This window comes from Dermochelys coriacea, chromosome 15, assembly GCF_009764565.3.
Source record: "Dermochelys coriacea isolate rDerCor1 chromosome 15, rDerCor1.pri.v4, whole genome shotgun sequence".
In the NCBI taxonomy this organism is placed as follows: domain Eukaryota; kingdom Metazoa; phylum Chordata; order Testudines; family Dermochelyidae; genus Dermochelys; species Dermochelys coriacea.
Window position 1 is genome coordinate 8,940,890 of NC_050082.1, and position 21,259 is coordinate 8,962,148.

The 21,259-nt window shown below is 42.5% G+C and overlaps 1 protein-coding gene across 6 annotated transcripts in view; it reads right to left on the reverse strand.

Annotated features, from left to right (window-relative positions):
- The window catches only part of TAOK3 (TAO kinase 3), a 139,767-nt gene that overhangs the window by 73,561 nt on the left and 44,947 nt on the right, over positions 1–21,259 (reverse strand). For 5 of the 6 annotated variants that reach the window (XM_043497797.1, XM_038373986.2, XM_038373988.2 and 2 more), the window contains one exon: positions 2,098–2,201. The gene's annotated coding sequence lies outside the window, so the exon portion shown is untranslated. Of the gene's footprint in view, positions 1–2,097; positions 2,202–13,393; positions 13,568–21,259 lie in introns of those variants that run through there. The other variant, XM_043497796.1, reaches the window with a different exon arrangement.

Below are 21,259 nucleotides of genomic sequence, written 5' to 3' on the forward strand. Positions count from 1 at the left end.
ATTAGAACAGGGAAGTTTTTTCGGGATTACGTGAAACATTACGTGATATAAGTTTCTACTAACAGTCTCAATGCAGATCTCCTGATGTGCCAGTTTTTTAAAGAATCACACTTTGTTATCCATCCTTTTATAAGTCTCTTTTGTTTGGATATTACTCTTTCCACTTGCCAATTGGTGGCCTGCTCTATTCAATTTACAGAGGATAATTTGAATGGATGGGATTTTCAGGAAGTGCCTAAATGCACTAGTCCCATTGGCTTTCAATAGCCCCTAAATCAGAGGTATTTTTGAAAAATCCAACCCTACAGCCTATGTCAGTGGTTTTCAAATTTTTTTTTCTGGGGACCCAGTTGAAGAAAATTGTTGATGCCCGCAACCCAACAGAGCTGGGGATGAGGGCTCTGGGCTAGGGGAAGGGGGTTGGAGTGCAGGAGGGGGGTCAGGGCTCTGGGGTGCGGCTGGGGATGAGAGGTTTGGATGCAGGAGAGACTCCAGGTTTGGGCGGAGCTCAGGGCTGGGGCAGGGGGTTGGGGTCATGGCTCTGGGTGGGGGGTGCAGGCCCTGGGGTGGGGCCAGGGATGAGGGGTTTGGGTGTAGGAAGGGTTCCGGGTTGGGAAGCTCAGGGCTGGAGCAGGGGATTGGGGCACGGACCTACCTCCAGCGGCTCCCAGTCAGCAGCACAGCCGGGGTGCAGAGGCAGACTTCCTACCTGTCCTGGCACCACAGACCGCGCTGTGCCTGAAGTAGCCAGCAGCAGATCCAGCTCCTAGGTGGAGGTGCGCAAGTGGCTCCGTACGGCTCTCACCCACAGGCACTACACCCCCAGCTCCATAGAGCCAGCACTCGGGGCAGCACACGGAACCCTGTGGCCCCCCTGCCTAGAAACCAGGCTCACTGCTGGCTGCTTCCGGGATACAGCACGGTGTTGAAACAGGTAGGCACTAGCCTGCCTTAGCTGGGCAGCACCACTGACAGGACTTAACACGTCCCAGTTGGCGGCGCTGACCGGAGCGACCCAGTGCCTGATATGCTGTGACCCGGTACTGGTCGCGACCCAAACTTGGAAAATATTGGCTTATCTCATCCAACAAGCCCAGTCTTTATTGGAGCTCATCTTTCTTTAGTGTGTGTACCAGCTCACACAGCAAAAAAACCTGTACTTAATGGAAGACTTAAGATGTTCATTCAGAAAAAAAATTTAATTCCTGAAAATAAAATCAGTAGATTGTTTCTTATTTACAAGAAGTTGTTCAGGAGAAGAAAAAAAACCCATGAAAATATAATACAGGCCTGTTTTATGATATTTCCATTCTCTGGGTCACTTTGTGTTACTGCTCATCAATGTCAACCGAACACACCAATAAGACAAGGAGGGAGAAGAGGAGCAACAACAAGCCATGCTCTTACTTGCATCATATTAGTCAATACAGACAACAATAATAAATGGCTCTATGATATTTGATTTGTTTTGCCAAAAGTGAGGGGAACTAGTCAGAGTTTGGGGTTTGATGTTTTGAAAACTCCCCGTTAGAAGAGTAAGATGCTCAGAAATCTGCAACATTTAAAAATGCAACCTGGGCCTGGAATAACAGCCAGAGCCTCCAGTAAAGATTACTTTGCTGTTGAGAAGGAAATGGTTCTGCATTTTTAAATTTACATTTCCATTATTTTTAATCAAAAGCTGAAATGTCGCCATGTTGGTCTATGGCTCTGTCAAATTAAGATAAATTTTCTACCAGTTGGGCACTGGCTTTTTGAGCAAATTTCTAAACTCTGACATCAGTGCATAAGCACAGAAGCGCACAATGTACTGTGTCGCTCTCATGTGAGAAAATAGATCCTAAATGGCAGTGGGACACCTGAGAATGGACTGGTCAAAATACAACAGCCATAAAATAAACTATACAGCACAATAATGGTAGACTTTGAGGTACTGGTGGTCTGAAATCTCAAGGTACCACGATGGTGAACAACTCATGCCACAGCCTGCAGTCATGGCCATTCAGACTTCAGGACCTCTAACTAATGGAGCGTAATGCATGACAGATAAATAGATGTTAACTAAGAGCATGCAGAATATACTCAGCTGAATCATACCTGTTTACCTGTGGCACAAACCACAATCTATGGCTCAGATGCATTTCAGCAGCATATTTATGTGTGTTCTCTTGTCGTCTCCCCAAGTTCTGTGCACTGTTTTCCTGTAAGGAAAAAACATGTAGAGGAACACTGTATAAATTCTTTGTACATATGCTAATATCTACGTATGCAGATATTAAAGTTAACCAGTAGGCTTCCTCTTATCACTGGACCATGCCAAGGTACCCCAGGACAAATAATGCCCATTATCAATGCAGTTCTTTCCCTTTCAGGTGAAGAGAATTGACTTTCCCCATGTTCTATAAGTAGGGCCCTACCAAATTCGTGGTCCATTTTGGTCAATTTTGTGGTCAGAGGATTTAAAAAAAAAAATCATAAATTTAATGATTTCAGCTATTTAAATCTGAAATTTCACAGTGTTGTAATTGTAGGGGTCTTGACCCCAAAAGGAGCTGTGGGGAGGGTTGGGTTGCAAGGTTATTGTAGGGGAGGTTGTGGTATTGCTACCCTTACTTCTGTACTGCTGCTAGTGGCAGTGCTGCCTACAGAGCTGAGCAGCTGGAGAGCAGCAGCTGCTGGACGGGAGCCCAGCTCTGAAGGCAGAGCTGTCATCATCAGCAGTGCAGAAGTAAGGATGGCCTGGTATGGTATTGCCACCCTTACTTCTGTGCTGCCTGGTCTTCGGCCACCTGCTGCTGCTCTTTGGCCACCCAGCTCTGAAGGCAGAGCAGAAGTAAGGGTGGCAATACCCCTAAAATCGTGACCCCACCTAAAATCACCTTGTGACCCCCCTGTAACTCCCTTTTGGGTCAGGACCCCCAATTTGAGAGACGCTCGTCTGCCCTGTGAAATCTGTATAGTATAGGGGTAAAAGCACACAAGACCAGATTTCACTGCCCGTGACATGTTTTTCATGACCATGAATTTGGCAGGGCCCTATCTATAAACCTCAGACCGTTATGTATCATAATGTGAGATACAAGAGAGGTCACCAACTTTATTAAAGCTACCACTACCTCAGTCTTGTATCCCACTCCTTAATCTCATTTCTATCCCCCTCAAGTCTTTTTCCTCCATTTCCTGTTTTTGATCCCTACCAAATTTCTGAACCAGCACTTGTATCTGTTCGGTCCCTGGCAGGCCCCTCTTTTTGAGCTGTCTGTAGCTGGCCGAGCTGGTGAGGCCCTGACTCAATGGCTTCTCTTTGTTTGGATGTAATATGGTAACTTGTGAACAACCCCTCCAATCAAGTCCATTATTTTAGAGATTGTTCTAGGCATCTATGGGCAGGACCCTGTTGATTTCTGTGAAAAAAATCGGAATACCACTGAGCTTGGGAGCTGGGTTAGCAAACCCGTCAGCTTAAATCAGGTCTCACCTGTCTATAGATCAAAGAACCAGCTGGTGGCAACTATTAGCACCTTCCAACATCAAGGATACCTGCCTATTACCCATCTCCCCAACAGCGCTGAGCACCATGATAACTCTGAACAATTTATCTCCCAGACAGAAACAAGAAATAGTGGGGGAAGGGGAAACATGGACCCTGCCATGGAGGAACAAGGAAGGAATGGGGGACACACCTGACATATAGTGGTGGGTGAAGTTGCAAGGAATCCCTGAAATAGCATCAGATAGGAGGGGACAAACAGGGAGCTTGTGGGGGGAACAGAGGGATGCAAGGAGCCTCTGGCATGTGCAATGAGCTCGGCCGACAGAAGCCTAGTTCCATAAACATCGTAAGTATTTTATACGACAAATGGAGACTAAGAAAGCCCCAACTCTTGTAGGGTACTCCACCTGGGTGAACCATGTGTGTTTCAAGGATAAAGCACCCATTGCCATCAAGACTAAAACCTTCTTGTCCTCAGTTTTCAGGTACAGTGCCATAAAAATGAGCAATAGTACTTTGCAATGATATCATTTTCACCTAATGCTCTCCAAGCACTTTCAACACATTTGTAAGGTAAGTATTATGCCCCAGGGGAGGGGAGGAACTGAGGCACAGAGAGATGAATACAACGAGGCCAGGTCTCCAAACTTTTGCCAGAGTTGTTGCCCATCAGGGGTGCGATTTGTGATGGAGATACATGTGCTGGCAAAACCCCTGGTGTAGACACAGTTATACTGGGAAAACTGCGCTTTTGCTGGTACAGCTTATTTTGCTTAGGGAAGGCTGATGGAGCCACATGAGGAATGCTTTGCTAGTCTAGTATGCCCATATACCAATGCCTTCCCAGAGCAGACCTGCCCTGAGTCAGACAGAGCTAAGAACAGAAGCGAAGAATCTTGTCTCCCCATTCCCTGCAGTTAACCGTTAGAAGACACTCCCTTAACAAAAAGAAAAAGGAGGAGGACTTGTGGCACCTTAGAGACTAACAAATTTATTTGAGCATAAGCTACAGCTCACTTCATCGGATAACAGACATTCCTTCTCTTTCATCCAGCTAGCACCAGGAATGGCAGCAATACCATTTCAAAGAAAGATATCTTTGTCCATCCCCCTCAAGAGGGCAATACAGTGAAACATTCGTTCAAATATTCTTCTTAGCAAGACTTCAGGAAGAAATCCTGAAAGGCTACATTAAAAAAAAAAAAAGAAGGCTCAAAAATAAACTCTTGACAAAAACCAGACGAATTAAATTATTATTCCTTTGCAGTGGACTGGCCCCACCCAAAGGAGCTATATTTACAGTGAGCCAGCAGATTCGTGCAAAGAATGTGTAACAGGTCTACTGATACCCAAGTGAGAAATCCCTCTGGGTTTAGAACAATAAAGAAAAGTTGTATTGAGGAAAATACCAGTTTATCCAACTCTCTCTACTGAAATGCACCCTTCCACTAACCAAGAAATCTGTGCAGTTCAACTAAATTGTCTTTGAAAGACTATTGAAAGCAAGAACCATTCTTAACGCCAGGGCCTGGGTGATGCTAACTTCCTGCTAACAGGGACAGATACAGAGTTAGGCAAGGAGATTCATGAGTACTCATCACAGCCTTATTGATACTTAGTATTTTCCAGTTTAAAAAAAACAAAAGAGCAAAACACAAACTGCAAAATGTCTGCCTCACCCCCCAAATCACTACTGCACGTCCAACCGAATTGAATATTACTGCCGAGTTCCTTTATAGTGCTCCGAAGCACATCTAGCATCTCAGTATAATAGCACAAGATACTTGCTCGGAAGACCTTAATCTAAGTGACATGGTGCAACCGATAGGGAACAAAACAGAGGAGAAACATTGGGCACAATCACAAGGTTGCGTTGCTACTGGGCAAAGTCAAGGCTTTTAAAACAAAGGTGTTTGTTTTAGTTTAAGGACAGATTAAAAGTCTTAGAAAACTTTAAATTGAGTTGGATGTCTCACTTCTTGTGGCATTATGGCAGATATGAGCCATAAAGAGAAACAGCTGAACCAGTTCAAATAATGGTCGACTGAATATTTGTCTTTGTTAAGCTTCTTAATTAGGACAGCCAGAGACAGTTTCTATCTAAAGGAGTCTTCTGACAGTCCCAAGCAGCAAACTGAGAAGACCTGAGAGAACACATGTTGTGAAGCAGTGAAACATTGACAGTGCTTCAAACGTTGGCCAAGACTTTCAAAAGAAAAAAGGTTCTTGAGATTTTCAGCACATTCTGCAAATCAGGCCAACTTTCAGAGTTTCTCAAGTTGGGCACCCAAAAACTGATGCACTCATTCACTGGGTACTTTTGAAAACCTCTCAGCCTTCGAGCCTGGCCAGCTCTTGTTAACTATTACTGACATAGAGCAGTGCTGCTAAAAATAAAAGCATCTTCAAATACCCGGGGCAGGGAGGTGGGACTAATGTTCGGGAGAAAGTAACTACTGACAGACACTAAACAATTCCTTTTTCATTGGTAGGAAAGGAGATGAGACAGATTATGGGCCTAGATCATGCTGAGGACAATAGGAGTTTTGCCACGGACTTCAGATGGAGGTGGAACTGAGCCCTTTGCAAGCAAAGGAAAGGAGGAAAAATACCAGAGAAAAAGATATCCTCTACCCTACACCTTCCAATTTAAAATCAGACTGATGATCTCCAATGTGCAAGAGGTTTCTCAGGTGACATGTGAATGCTGCAGCTTTATGGACTATCATAAGCATCCTATCCACAAACTGTTACACGAGTCGACCAGTGCTAACTTGTACCAGGATGGCGGCAGAAGCCGGATGGGGAGAGGGGATGACACAGATTGTCAAGCTGTTGGGGTATTCTGGGCACTTTAACGCAGGTCCTTTTTGGAAGCTCTTTAATCATCTAGCATCACTAGAAAGCATCTGTGGCGCTGTTTTCCCTTTTCACACACAGCGGCACTGTGACTACATATGACTTTTTTAAACAGCTAATTGTATGCTTGCAAGAAATATCAAGGGACTAGACTAGTGCTTCCCAAACTATAGGTCAAATCACTAGCTGGGGAGTAGAGGTGTAGACACACCTTAATTATTTTTAAAAGAAGACAGAGACTCTAGTTGTTACAGTTGCAAAGAAAATCTGCCATATGTGGAGTGCGTAGCTGATGAAGCAAGGTCTTCCTGACTTTGCAGAGAGCCTAAAACAATAGCTCTGATGTATGAACTGCCTCACTCACTTCAATGGGTGCTTAGCTCAAATACCAGTGAGGATAGTTCTCATTTAGCTAACGAACATTGGCAGCTCAAAGCATGTAAGAAATAAAAGACGCATCATATTATAAAACGCTACCCCAGCATTTCCCAAAGTGGAGGGAGCACAAAAACCCAGCTAAGGGTGCAACAGATGTGCACATTAAGATGGGTGGGCCTTTATAACACATGGCACAACAAAATGCGACAAGCATGGGGGGAATGGGTGCGGCGGCTTGGTTTATTTCCTGGTGTGCAAGCTCAGCTTTCCAACGTTTGGGAAACACTGACCTAAAAGAACTACAGAGGTTAAAATACAGTTTATAACCCATTGTTTTTAGCCTCATAGCCACTTTACTTCTTAGAAGCGGGAAATCTGATCATTGTGTGGCCCATGCTCTGAAGGGTGGCGTCTCTGCTTTCAGGCAATATTTAATAAGAGGGGAGCAAATCCAGCAGTTATTTCTACATTTTAATTAGAAATGGAACCAGATATCATTGCTGTGCCCCACTTCCCAGCCACTCCAGCTGAGGTCAGCCTGGCACCATTCCTACAGCAGAACTGCAGTCTGACTTGTGGAGAAGTCCTACCAACTACACGGTTGCTCTTTTTTTTTTTTTTTTGTGAATTTAAGAGCGGGCATAGCATCAGTAAATTGCTTGAAAATAAAGCCTGAATAGTAGCATTGCTCTAAGCCGTAGAAGGGATGCTGCATAGTTTGATTTGAGTGGGAGTTAGATGCCCGAATACCTTTGAAAAACTGGTTCAAATCCACCCTGCCGCCTGCGCTGTCTCACTTGCTCTTTAACGTTTTCAGTAGATACAGCAAAGGTTTCTAGATCCTGCAAGAACATCTCAGGGATACGGTTCTATACTGATGTCTAAACATATTTCCAATGGTGGTCCACAATCCTAGAGGCTCCTTTCCAACACCATTTCCAAGAGATAGGAAATGCTGTTAAACTCACATTGAAGTTGCTCTTGATTTTTCAACATTAAGAACGGTGCACACCTTTTGTTAATGCAAACGGACACCTAATGCAACGGTTCCCAAAATAAGGACTAAGTTCGCCAATTAAAATCAAGTAGAAAAACAAGCTGCAGGAAGTAGGTGGAACAGCAGAAGATTTCACCCACAGGATCAGCAGGCTAGCATGGCTTGTCCATACCCATGGTTATGTGCATGCAATTCTTTTTCTTTTGCATAAAGCATCCCTGCCCTAGAGTGACCGGCACATCCCCCCACCCCCCGCTTTCTTTACTTGACCATGAGACCAGAAATCCCAAATTCATTCATCAGCAGCAGATGAAGGTCTTACATCAAGAGAGCAGTTAACCACAGCTTTAAGCACGTGCTTAAGTTCCACTGTAGTCAATGTGATTTGAGCACGTCCTTAATTGTTTTGCTGAATCTATGCCAATAACTTTCCCCTTGATTGCTGAACAGGGTTAGCAAAAAACCCCCACACAGCAACTCCATCCAGTGTTGCTACAGTGAACTGAAGCATACACGTCCTCATTAATCCTCTTACATGTAGATCACTATCTAGCCTCAAAATTCCTATCACTTAGCAGAAGCAGGTACTTTATTTTTGATGTAAGCTAGCATTCTCTAGAAGTACCCAACCTACAAAGCATGACGAATTTGCAGCAGCACAGCTCCATTTCCAAATCTTTCACTGAGATCCATGATAGCAACATGCAGTTATACACCATAGAACAACAGAGAAAGTTTGAAAAACAAAGCTTCCAGAGATCCTGATGGATAAAAGAAAAAATTAAATAAAAACAGACAGCTTCTGGGAGCTGTCTTAACTGTAAATTCTACCTATCACTATTTACTGATCATCTCAACGCGTCATGGAGTCCATCTTTTTTTTTTTTTTTTTTTTTAAACAATTTAGGACTTTCTCACACAGGATTGCAACGTATTTCCTTATTAGGAGTCTAGTATATGTAAAATTAGTGGCCAGTAAGATGAATCTTCAACAATGATTATCTGGCCTATAAGCTTAAAAGGTGCCATAGCTGCCATCAGCTTCTTGTGGGGTTTGAGTCTCATCCCCAAGAAAGAAACTTCCCACAAGCATATCCAAATCTGAAGATTCAAACTCCACCAAATAAAGTTCTAAGACTTCAAGTTTTCACATCGCTCCCTCCCACCCCCAAACGGGGAGTTATAGTACTTTAAACTGTTTCTCTTGGACGTTCCTAGAAAAGAAAATAAGGGAAATGCATTGGATAAAGGCTTCACTGCTACATACAGAGCCACCACGGTTGTCAGGTAAACTACACGTGGAGCTGTTGGGATGCCTTCTGAGACCTCTTTCCACTCGGCTTCTCAAGAACTCAGTTCGACTCCAGATTTCGTCACTCAGATATCTTTATCTGGCATACAGCAAAACTGCACTGAGTTGATAAGACTCAAGCAGAGAGTGGGAATGGGGCGTGCCACACATCCAAAGCTACAAAGAAATCCTCTTCCTTCATATACATTTACACATGGCATCACACGACTTGGGATTGGCTTGGTTATTCTGTAGGAACCAATCCCTGTATGGCATGCTCTACCCATGCACTGTTCATGCATAATTTGACCTCTATTTTATCTGACAGTTAGGCTTGTTTACTAATTCCAGCATGTTCCTGTTGATCCTGCATACTGCTTGTTGTGACAACTTAACCTTCCATTCACCTTCCACATCATGCCGACTAAGAAATGACGCAAGTTACTTGTGTCAACTTACTTATGTCAAGCCAGGCCTACAGTAGCATCAGGACAGAAACTATAGTTCCAATAGTCAACAGGGACTACAAATGGGGCTCGAGTAGCATTTGTTAGCTATAGCAGTAATAGAACAGAGTCTTTTTAGTCTATGGTTTGTAGAGGGCAGGCAACATGATCACATACAGGGTATGTCCATGCTACAGAATTCCCTCCAGTTAGTCAACTCAAGTGACCTCACTCATTCTAAGCTAGACACAATCAATAGTGCTAGACACAGATTTCTGAGAGTAAATCACACGGGTCATAGTAACACAGCAAATTGCACCAACTTTAAAATGATCTGGACAAACCGGAGAAATGGTCTGAAGTAAATAGGATGAAATTCAATACGGACAAATGCACAGTATTCCACTTAGGAAGAAACAATCAGTTGCACAAATACAAAATGGGAAATGACTGCCTAGGAAGTACTGCGGAAAGGGATCGGGGGGTCATAGTGGATCACAAGCTAAATATGAGTCAACAGTAACGGTGTGGCAAAAAAAGCAAACATCATTCTGGGATGTATTAGCAGGATTGTTGTAAGCAAGACACAAGAAGTAATTCTTCTGCTCTGCGCTGGTTGGGTCTCAAATGGAGTATTGTGCCCAGTTCTGGGTGCCACATTTCAGGAAAGATGTGGACAAATTGGAGAAAGTCCAGAGAAGAGCAACAAAAATGATTAATGGTCTACAAAACATGATCTAGGAGGGAAGATTAAACAAACCCAGTTTTTTCAGTCTGGAGAAGAGAAGATTGAGTGGGGCATGATAACCATTTTCAAGTACATAAAAGGTTGTTACAAGGAGGAGGAGGAGAGAAAAAATTATTCTTAACCTCTAAGGATCGGACAAGCAGCAATGGGTAGTTTAGGTTGGACATTAGGAAAAAATTCCTAACTGTCAGGGTGGTTCAACATGGGAATAAATTGCCTAGGGCGGTGGTGGAATCTCAATCATTGGGGATTTTTAAGAGCAGGTTGGACAAACACCGGTCAGGGATGGTCTAGATCAGGGGTCCTCAACCTTGCTGTGGGAATAGCACATTCCTATTCCCAACAGACCGTGACGGGTGCCAAAAACCCCGCTGCTGAAACGCTGCTGAGAAGCGGTAGCGGAAAGAAGCCCCGCCATCGAAATGCCGCCGAGAAACGGCGACGCTTCTCGGTGGCACTTCGACGGACGGTTCTCAGGTGGCCGCGCTCGGTGGTGGCATTTCGGCAGGCGGTTCTCAGGTGTTCTGCGGGAGCACGCTACTGTGCCCACGGGCACCGTGTTGGGGACCCCTGGTCTAGATAACACTTAGTCCTGCCTTGAGTGCAGGGGACTGGACTAGATGACCTCTCAAGATCCCTTCCAGTCCTACGAGTCTGTGAAGAAAAAAAGAAAAACCACATGTGGATGCTTTTGCTGCCTAGTGTGGGAGAACTCACCTGTCCCCTCTGGGGATTGTGGATGGAAATAGTGTGCGTAAACGCACACACTTCTAAAACCATCACATACAACATTACCAAGTAGCTTTGGTCAGAAACGTATCATCCCTTCAAATCGTCAAAATCCCAGTTAGTTAGAAAAAAGACCCATGGAACTTATTTAGGTTATTAGCTCATTTCTTGGCAGCTAAAGTAATTAAAATTTAAAGAGCTACTATTTTGTGTGAAACACCAAAACAATGCACAAGTTTCCTCTACTAGTCCAGCCCTAAAAATCTCACAAGTACGCAGAATATGAAGTGATATATGCATTTATTACATAAGCTCAGTTATTTACAATTCTTAGATATTGTACATAAAAAAGAAGCTATTTGATGACCTTTTGTTCACCTTTACATAATTTATTATGACTCCAGATTCTCAGAAAAGAGTATTTAGAAGAAAAATCTTCGGATTTGTACATCATAATAATGAAATGCAGCCATTTGTAGCGGAGAAAAGAGTTTTTCCCAATATTAGAAGATATATTGATAACAGCTGGGCAAATTATGGCAATTATTTATTTTCTGATTTGGGAAAGGAAGTAGACTCTTTAGTCTCTCAGATCAAACATGTGGTGTAGCACAAGATAAGCAAGTGTGCCCAGCACATTCAATATGATTCTGACAGACTTGTTTTCAACTCTGCTCAGCTCTCTTTTCTTTGCAATTCACAGGCCTGCCCAGGAACTTCAGCTGAGTTAAACAGACATAAATGAACCACTGCAGTTTGTGTTACAGCAGAAGGCCTTGGGTTCCCTTCAAATATTTCTTTTCCATGAGAGAAATATGAGATTTTTACCTTTCCATGTATTCATCAGTGCTATCCATATATTATAAATTCTTGTATTAAACAAACTTTGATCCATTACTCTGTTAGATTGGGAGTCTAAAAATATTACTTGTGTGGGTTAAAAGAAATGGAATCAATACTTCATCAGGGAATTAAGGAAACTATGTGCACTGTAGCCACAAGCAAATGAAATTAGTCTTAAAACCAGAAGCCTCATTGTAGAAATCCACCTTTACTGCAGCAACAAAAGAGCTGATTTTTAAAGTACACATGATCTTCACTGAGGATCTACAGTTTTACAGACACACAGTATTACCTCTGTTTGTTCAGCTTGCAACTATTGATGTACTTGGTGTCTCAATTAGGAGAGGCAATTGCTCTTGCTAATCAAAGATAGAGACTAAAAATGATGAGTTTAAATTCCAGAAAGGAACCATTAGCGTAAATAGAAGGAAAAGTTTTATAAGTATAAGATCAGGGAGAGCAATGGAACATGCTTCCAAAGGAAACAGTTCAGTTGCATCACTGGGAATCTTCAAGGTCACGACAATCAACTAGTGGAAATATTTTATTACTCCGAGTCCTGACCGAATGCAATTTATTTATATAATTTATTAGTATATTTATTAAAGATCCCTCTGAGCCCAAATGGTCCTATGATCATCAGTGTACAATTAATTTAAATACTAGCAGTATCATGGGGTCCTGCTCCACGACAGAAACTGTAAGGGGAAACATGATCCAGTAGACAGGCCACTGCACTGGACTGAGCTTGAAGACATCAGAGTTCTAATCTTAGCTCTGCCACTGACTGTTGTGACCTTGTGCCAGTTACTTTATTTTGCTTCATTCACCCTCCATAAAATGGAGATATTGATACTCATGCTCCTTTGTAAAGCACCATGAGATCTAAAGATGAAAAGCATTATATACGACTAGTATTAGGATATTCTGCTCAATTTGCAAAGAGTAATTCTTTGCTTCAACTTCTGTCAATGAGTTACAGTCTGGGAGCTCAGCATTACAAAGCACATATGAATCTATAGCGAACGCGAAAAAAAACAAACATACAGAACAGGGCCCACCACAACCAAATGCAGCCACAGCCATGCAAATACCAGACAACTGATTGTGTGGTTTTACTACAGCAGCCAGTGTAACCATCCTGCTAGGATGTGAGCAGAATCAGAAGTTCACAGGATGATGCACTAAATCATTATGAAGGCAACACCGCACTACAAACCCTCCTGCATACAGGGGAGGGGCCATCCTCTCTATGGCCCTGACCCAAAGCCCGTTGAAATCAAAAGAAAAGCTCCCATTAACATAAACGGGCATTAGATCTGCCCTATAGTCCTGACAGGACTCCGCTCTCTAGGCCCTCTTTATATTATATTATAATCACTCAAATCAGCGGTCCAGTTTTTTACTAACCAAGGGCTAAACTCATAATAGGAATGGAATTGACTATTACATTTCAGTAGCATGCATTCAGCGTGTGCTTAACCTTAGGCACTTGATTAGCTCCACTGAAGCCTTTAACAGATTCATACCCCATCTTTAACAAAGAGTGCCATGGGGCTGGTTTGATTCCGATGCGTGGGGAAGAAATGCCACTTAGCGATTCACCAACCTCATCACGTCCCACAGCTCCCAATGGATGTCAGCCGTATTGATTCCCGTTAGCAGGGTGATCTAATGAGTTCAAAGCTCAAGCAAGGCCTTTGACTACACGGTAATAATCTGCACACAACTCTGCTGCACTCCATCACAATCTAAAATGTATTCCCTCCCACCCCAGGAACATCTGCAAAAGGAAATGAACACCAGGCAATCTTTTCCAAAATCCACATACAGTAACTCTAAATTTGTCAAACTACTTAAGAAAACACATGCTCTTGACTGTTTTGGTGTAGATAGTTTATAATGTCATTATGAAACTATTTGCAGCTGTTAAGTCACATGATATTTAAATGAGTAAATTGGGAGCAGACAGGGAAAAATGGGTTTAAACACACAGGAGAATGGGCTTAAATGTGAAAACATTACCCCCTGCAAAGAGTAAACGTTGAAACAAATACCCTCTTGGAAGGAACAATAGAGCTTTAAATCTTTCCAAGCCCTTCCCAGCAGTAACATTTTAAGAGTGCATTAAAAGGTTTAATAATGAACTGAAATAAAAGGAAGGGAGTGTGCTCCTCTGGTTAGAGCTGGAACTAAGAGTCTTAACACCTGGGTTCTATTCTTGGCTCTCTCATTGGCCATAGGCAAGTCACTTACCTGCTCTGTGCCTCACTAAAGTAGGGATAACTATGTTTAACTACTTAGAGCGGGTCAGAGGCTTAGTGGATGTTTGGAAAACCCTTTAAAATTGTATAAGCAAAAGTAAGTATTATTATTAATTACTATTCACTAAAAATTAAAGCCCAAGTCCATCTGAAATGACTAGCCCTTAATCTTATCTCAGATTAAGTTTTAAAAGGTAGAAATGTATTTCCATTGCTTTATCCAAAACCTTATAAGGCAGCAAACTGTCAGTATGAGAAGTTGGTGTGGCTTCATCTATTGTAAGAAGTCATTTTTCAGTGCAACTGCAGACACTTTTTTGTTTTTTTTTTAAATCTTAAAGGAATTAGTATTTACTCCCATTTTATCTGCATGTAACAGTACTCCATTTCCAGGGCTGGAACACACAAAAATCTAGCAAATTCAGCTGTTTTATTATTTCATGGGCTTCACAAATTTGGCTCATGATTAAGAGGCAATTTTATTTTAATTAGAAACAACATGTTTTGTGCCCCATACCACATGCTTTCATTAATGTTACCGCGTGGCACTCTTGAAATTAATAAAGACAATTAAAAATGGGGAAGAAGCTGCGTGGAGTACATATGCATCAGATTTAAAATGTCATTGTCTCTTAAAAGATGTCTAACCCAAAGTAATTTTCTGTTAGAAAACTTTTTTTTACTTTCTTTCCACAGGAGGACTCAATCTAGATGCACTTTTTGGGGTGTTTGTATTACTGGGAGCACCAGCCAAAGGAAAAGAAAATGACTGATCCAGGTGCATCTCATGACAAGGCATGGAAACAGATGCATCCCACACTCACATGCTGAAAGGGAAAAGATGCATTTGGGAAAGAGTCAGTCAAGAAGATCATGTGAAACAGAATCCACAAAACAAAACAATTTATTCTCAATTTTCATGAGGTTGTGTTGGATGAAGGGAATGCAGAATTTTATTCCTCATCATTGCAAAAAATAAAAATGTACACATTTATTGGAAAAGTTCAAACAGAAATAAAGTCTAAATGATTGTATAAGGATTTTGGAACGATCCTTTGTTTCTCCTTTGCAGAGTTCAAATTTAGGAGAGGCCAGGGCTACCATCTCTCACTGCTGCTGGTTAAAAATGCAGAAAAGTTGCAGCATTTTATTGTATTTCCTCTAATTCAAACCGTTCTTTTCTCTTGTACTCAACTTTTGTTTCCACCCCTTTCCCTCGTTTGGCACCCCATGATTCTCTCCTCACCACAGGTGTCACCTTTTACAGATTCCTTTCATTTCTGTCTCTCTGCTGGCCGCAGATAAATTGAAATGATCAAAGAGACAAGACAAGTTTACTAAAGTGCTACAGTTTTGCTCTGCTCCACCTTCAGTGACTCTGCTCCACTCCAGCTCACTGGACTCTCTTCCTGACCTAGTTACATACAGGATGGCGGCAGTTAAAATATGGAAAAAAGGCATTTTTCCCCCATGCTCGTATAACTCGGAAATGGCAGAACCAACTTTGCTCAAACATCCCCATGTTCATTTCTGGACCGAGTCCAAGAGTGAAAAACCTCAGGCAAAAAAAAAGCATTTGAGGAAGTTACAACCAAGTTCAGTGGTGAATGGGGGGAAGGGATGTTCTAATGGAAACTGAATTTAAACCTATCACCACCCAGCATAACCGAGTTGGCGATAAATATTACATGATTTCCTCCTACTGGATAATGCTAAACTTGGGAAGCCAATGTGTATTTTTATTACTGTCCAAAAAAGAATGCACACAGAAGCAAAGTACGTATGTTTCATTTCCAAATGGCTATCACTGCTGTCTAATGGTTGTATACAAGGAGGGAGAATCTACCTCCCTGTGTAAGTCGCAGAGCGGCACAAACTATTTAAGAAACAAATCCTACACCTGATGCTCTGAAAATCTGAAATAAAAAGTGTGTTCCCTAGTAACAAATGAATAAAGGATTTATTGAGCTATTTGCCTATCATAGATGTTAACCTGATTCCAATGTACTTTATGTTCTGAGATAGGACTGGCTGGGCAAGGAGACTGGGACTGGAATGAAGTGCTTAGGTAGCAACTATGGTGAAACCTAGGACTGAGCAGGGTGTGACAGACAAAAAGGTGGGAGTGGGGAAGAGACTGAGAAGAGAACAGCATCTTCTTCATGACAACTCAGATTTATTCCCACAGCGCCGTCCTGCTTGCTACAGTGCATCAGCACCATTTCACAAGAGAGAGAAACACTGTCACACTGGAAAATAGTGACAATGTCGAGAACAGAACCTAGATTTCCTCACTCCCAACCCACTGCTTTAACCATATCACCAAGTCCTTTCCTCAGGATACTCACCGGTCATGTCACTCAGTATCATCTGCTGACCATCATGTACCATTGCCACTAGTTAGTCTTTTCCAGAGTGTTCATCACTGTATGGTCTAAGCACTTCACAAGCATCAATGGATTTAGCCTTAAAACACTCATGTAGTTTGAAGACAAGCCAAGGTAATTCCCTCCTGTCCTCAAACAAGCTGCCAAGTACTATACAGCAGCATTGATGCAGACAGACACATTAAGTTAATGGGAAAGGAGTGTCTGAGAAAGCAATGAGAAGCCTCAATGCTCGCAAAGCCTACCTCCTTATCCCACAGGGTGTGTGGCTAATCTCTACATAAATGATGGAAAGACAAACATCAGTGTACGTAAACTAGAAAGTGAGCTATTACAGCAGGCATTCTTTCCCGTCCCAAGTCTGCATTCTCTGGCTTAGCCCGAAGGACGTGAGAGCTGAATCACAACGTGATCAGAGAAGGACTGAAATATCAGATATTTTTCTGTCTCTCCCCATTACAACTGGTTCATTTTTTACTAGCAAGTTTGTTCTATAACTCTTCTAGGCTCTCTAGGGATTTTTAACAGCGTTGTTTATTTTAGGAACAAATGTACACAGCAATTTTTCCTGCCCCTTCTTACAAAGATCATTTAAGGAAAAATACAAATAAATATAGCAATTACCACTGCAGGAAGCTGGGTTTCATTGGCCATTATGTTTTGAAGAGATTTGTGCCATGAAAACACCACCACCATGAAGCATTGGAGTCACCATTCCAGAGTCACAGCTGTGCTAATGTTTCCATCATAAAAATCTTTCCTGGGTATCACAAAGCAGGAAAAAAATTGCTCCAGATTCAAGGAGTCAGCTAGTGATCAGAGTTCAAACAAATAAATTGGTTTAGCAGAGTTTGAGGAACACATAAGGACTGTGCTCAACCAGTGAAGTATTAGTCAGCAAGGACCACTGCCTATAATTAAATGCCATGTCTTTAGTCATTTCAAACGTCAAGTGAGTTACGGTGCGGGCAAAAGATATTGACTGACAGCCCTAGAGACTGAAGTCTTGTATTCAGCCACAAAACAGACAAAACGCGGGCAGCAACAGCACACTCTTTCCCTAGACTCAAAACCCTGTCATATGCAAAGCATATGGGATGTGAATTTGGTGGCAGGGATGCTGTAATTATGCAGGAGGGACTCCGGAGGCCTTCAAGGCCCTCTGCCCCCACTGTGCCTCCCAATCCCCCCTATCAATGAGGTATTCCCAATATTTTCTTACTTTACGCTGCCTCCCCCCTTTTTAAATTGTAGAAGCTGGGGGGTGGGGTACTGAGGATTTTGAGAACTGGGCTAGAGGACAACTGGGGCTTTGGGAACTCAGGAAGGCATGGGAAATGGCTCAGGAGGTAGTTTAGGCTTTTGATACTTGGGAAGGGATACACAGTCTCCTCCTCCCTGCCTGATGCGGGGGAGAGAAGCGCCTTTAAATGCGTGAGGAAGGAAGTTTGAATTCCTCAGCTCAGCAGCATTTGACAGCAACTATACCCTGCCCCCAAGATCTATCACCACATCCAACAACAATGGCCTGCCAGACAACTGGGAATTCATCAATTAGAGAGAGTAGAAATAGTGTTAAGATCAAGTTATGGAATTATATAATCCTGTATTGCTAAAAACAGACCAGGAGCTACAGAGTGGCACAAACCTTGCAAATAGAAAGGAAGGTAATTAGCAATCCGTAAGGAATTTCCTCCAGCAAGGGATCACCTGTCCAAAGGGAGAGGAGGAGGATGCAAAATATTGACTGGCACTATGGTGTGTCAACCTTCAATAGGAATACCTGGTGGTGATTAACTAAGGTGGGACAGAAACAGAGTACACCTCTGAGTGCGGGTGTCGCATCCGAGAGAGCAATAAAGCTGAACATCTGCGTAAATACCTTTTAATGAATTATGTTGGATGTAACCTACCCTGTGGCACTTTCAAGATGAAACCCTGCACAGAGTATATCAGAGGGGATGGGAGACAGACATGGGAGGAGAGAGCAGCAAGACGTAATGGTGACTGCTGGGAGAATGGAGAAAAGCTCAGAATATAAAGCAATATGGTATTTTCTCTTATTTTCCCTGTAATTAAGTCCAATGTACCCACCTAGATCAGCTTCACAAAGTATTCTGGCTAGGTATGTTACATGAGCTACGGCTTTTGTTTACTATAAGATTCTCCACCTCTGCTCTCAACACATCTTGTTTTAATTAGACCATTTTGGCTCTTGGGCCGCTGAGCTGTGGAATTTCTCGTAGACGGCCCCCGCCAGAGTACACTACCTTCAGACTCTATTCTCAGCCAAGAGGAGCTCTACAGCCTTGGGGGCCCTCCCCCACCAGGGCTGTGAGTGGATGTTGTGGGAGGTGCATGGAGGACCCAAGAGCCATGAAGGAAAACAGGGCTGATGGGAACACAGACAGATTATAAAAAACAGGCTTGATGTTTCCACTGCAAAGACAGGCAAGTCATTCATGTTGACATTTCCAGTGCCCGTCAGACGTCAGTGTTGACACCCCACTGAGCTAAATGAGGTAGTATGTACCAGTCTCAGACCTACTGTTTCAGGCCATTAGCAGACCCAGGCAGGCATTGTTACTGAACTCTATTTACGTTTTGAAGGTTTCTTCACAATCATAAGAGCCAGACAATCCTCCCTTCACCCTCCACAAGTTAAAGCTTAGATTCTGGAGCACAGCTCTGCCGCAATTTAATAATAATAAATTACAATAAAACTTATGCTGCTACTGAATTGCATTACACCAAAGACCTGGCCCGTCACTGTTGTGTGCCTCAGACCTCTGGGAGGCATTCAAACCACCTGAAAGGGTGAAAGGGGAGTTTACAGACTGTAGTCTTGAAGCACCCTTTTTGGAAGTCTCAGGTATGTCTGCCCTGCACAGTTAACCCAGGCTCATAATCTGGGTTTTAGCATAACCCTCCCCACCGTCCATACAGAAAGCCCCCTGACCTGGGTTTGGAGGTCCTCTAAGCCTGGGCCATCTGACCCAGCTGGGTGTACAGATTACAGCCTAAACTCTGCTTTAAATCTGGCACACAGCCTCAATCATTGTCTCTAGCACCCTAGTTGGAAGTCTTGGAAATAGAGCCAGTCAGAGTAATTTATCGTGAATACTGACCACCAATAGCAAGGTACAATAGAGTACACCTCCGACACCAACAGTGTGAGTTGCTTTCTCTCTCCATGTACGTTTTTTTCATAAATGGGTGCTTACTACTGTATACCTGAGCACCTACCATGAGGAGAAAACAAAACTACCGTCTCTTTCAGCCTTGCCAGCTGGAAACAACTTAAGGTTATCAGTAGCTGGTTTTAGCTAGCTATTGTTACCACCTTTCGGTCTTTTTTTACTACTTTGTAAGCTAACACTTACAAAAAAAATATCCTTCCTGTTATAAGTGTGTTTGATATCCAAGGCTTAACATGTAGCATCGTTCTGAATGCATTAAGGCCCAAATTATTGCAATGTTGAAAATTGGTGGAAAAAAATAACGAAAAGGGAAATGTATGATGACCACCACCACCACATTCCACAGGAAGAGATAGATTAGAAATAGGGGACAAGGTATTTTACCAGGTCTTACAGTAGCTGGACACAATGGAAATCACTACATATTTTAGGGAAAATAGCTAAAAAAAGTATGTTCATTGAATCCATTCCAAAAGCAATTTTCTTCACAGGAAAAAATATAAATAAAAATACTAAACTGAAACAACTGTTTTGCTTACACTGACAAAAGACAAGAAATTTAGCTCGAAAACTGAAACCACGTCCTTAGTTTAATCTGCTGTGCGACCCACATCATACAAGAACATTCACCACTCCAAGGACTATCAATTTCTGGAGAATGGGTAAGTCAAAGGTGTGTGATTTCAGCTGCAAGTCTTATTTTCTTGGGATTTGTCAGGTCCAGCCAAGCCCTTAATGTAGATTTTTGGCATATAGCAACTTTAAATAAAAAAAATAATAATAAAAAAAAGTCCTAACCTAGAACTAGAGGAAAAAAGACCTGTCAGACTGAGCAGTGGAATCTGAGGTTTAAGATTAAACTAACTCTTGAATGCACAGAGATCAGCAGGTCAGTCTGGAGACTTCTGCAGATAATTACTATTTCTGGTCAAATTAAAGGGATTACAATTTATAAGATTAAAAGGGGAACTCTCCCAAAACAGCATAAGTACAACTGTAAATTATCTACTCTTATAAACCACTCTTGCTTGTAACACTGCCAACCAATAAGGGTTAATTTATAGGTGGCTGTTTTAAGTCATTATTTACTCACATTTGTTTTTCATGTGAAAACTGATGATCCAAAATTCTGTATCCGGTTGTGTTTGAAAACAAACACATTCAGTCTAGGTACAAGTCTCTACTTTAAAGTATTGAATGAAGAGGAGCTGTTTCAGACTGTTCAGTCCTGCTTTTGAGAGAAATTAATCTGCCAATTTTCAGTGCCTCTCTGTACCAGTCCCATCATGGGAAGGGAGCGAGATGGACTGAAATGTCAGGCTTCTTTAGATGGGACCCACCTTCTCGCATGCGGAGGAAGCAGAGTCAGTCCTCGTGCACCAGGTAGGTCCCTTCAGGAAACGGAGATACCTTTGTAAAGCAGACAAGTGTGGCAATGGGGATTCTAGACTAAGAAGTATTAATAGCTGGATACGTGCCAACCATGACTCGTGTTTGGTGACTTACCTACCAAGTTCAAAAGTGGCATATGCATCCATATATCTAGGAGAACGTCTAGTAAGAGCATGGAAGCAGGCTGTGGCCTTGATAATTATGGATACCAGTTAATTAGGGTACGAGAGAG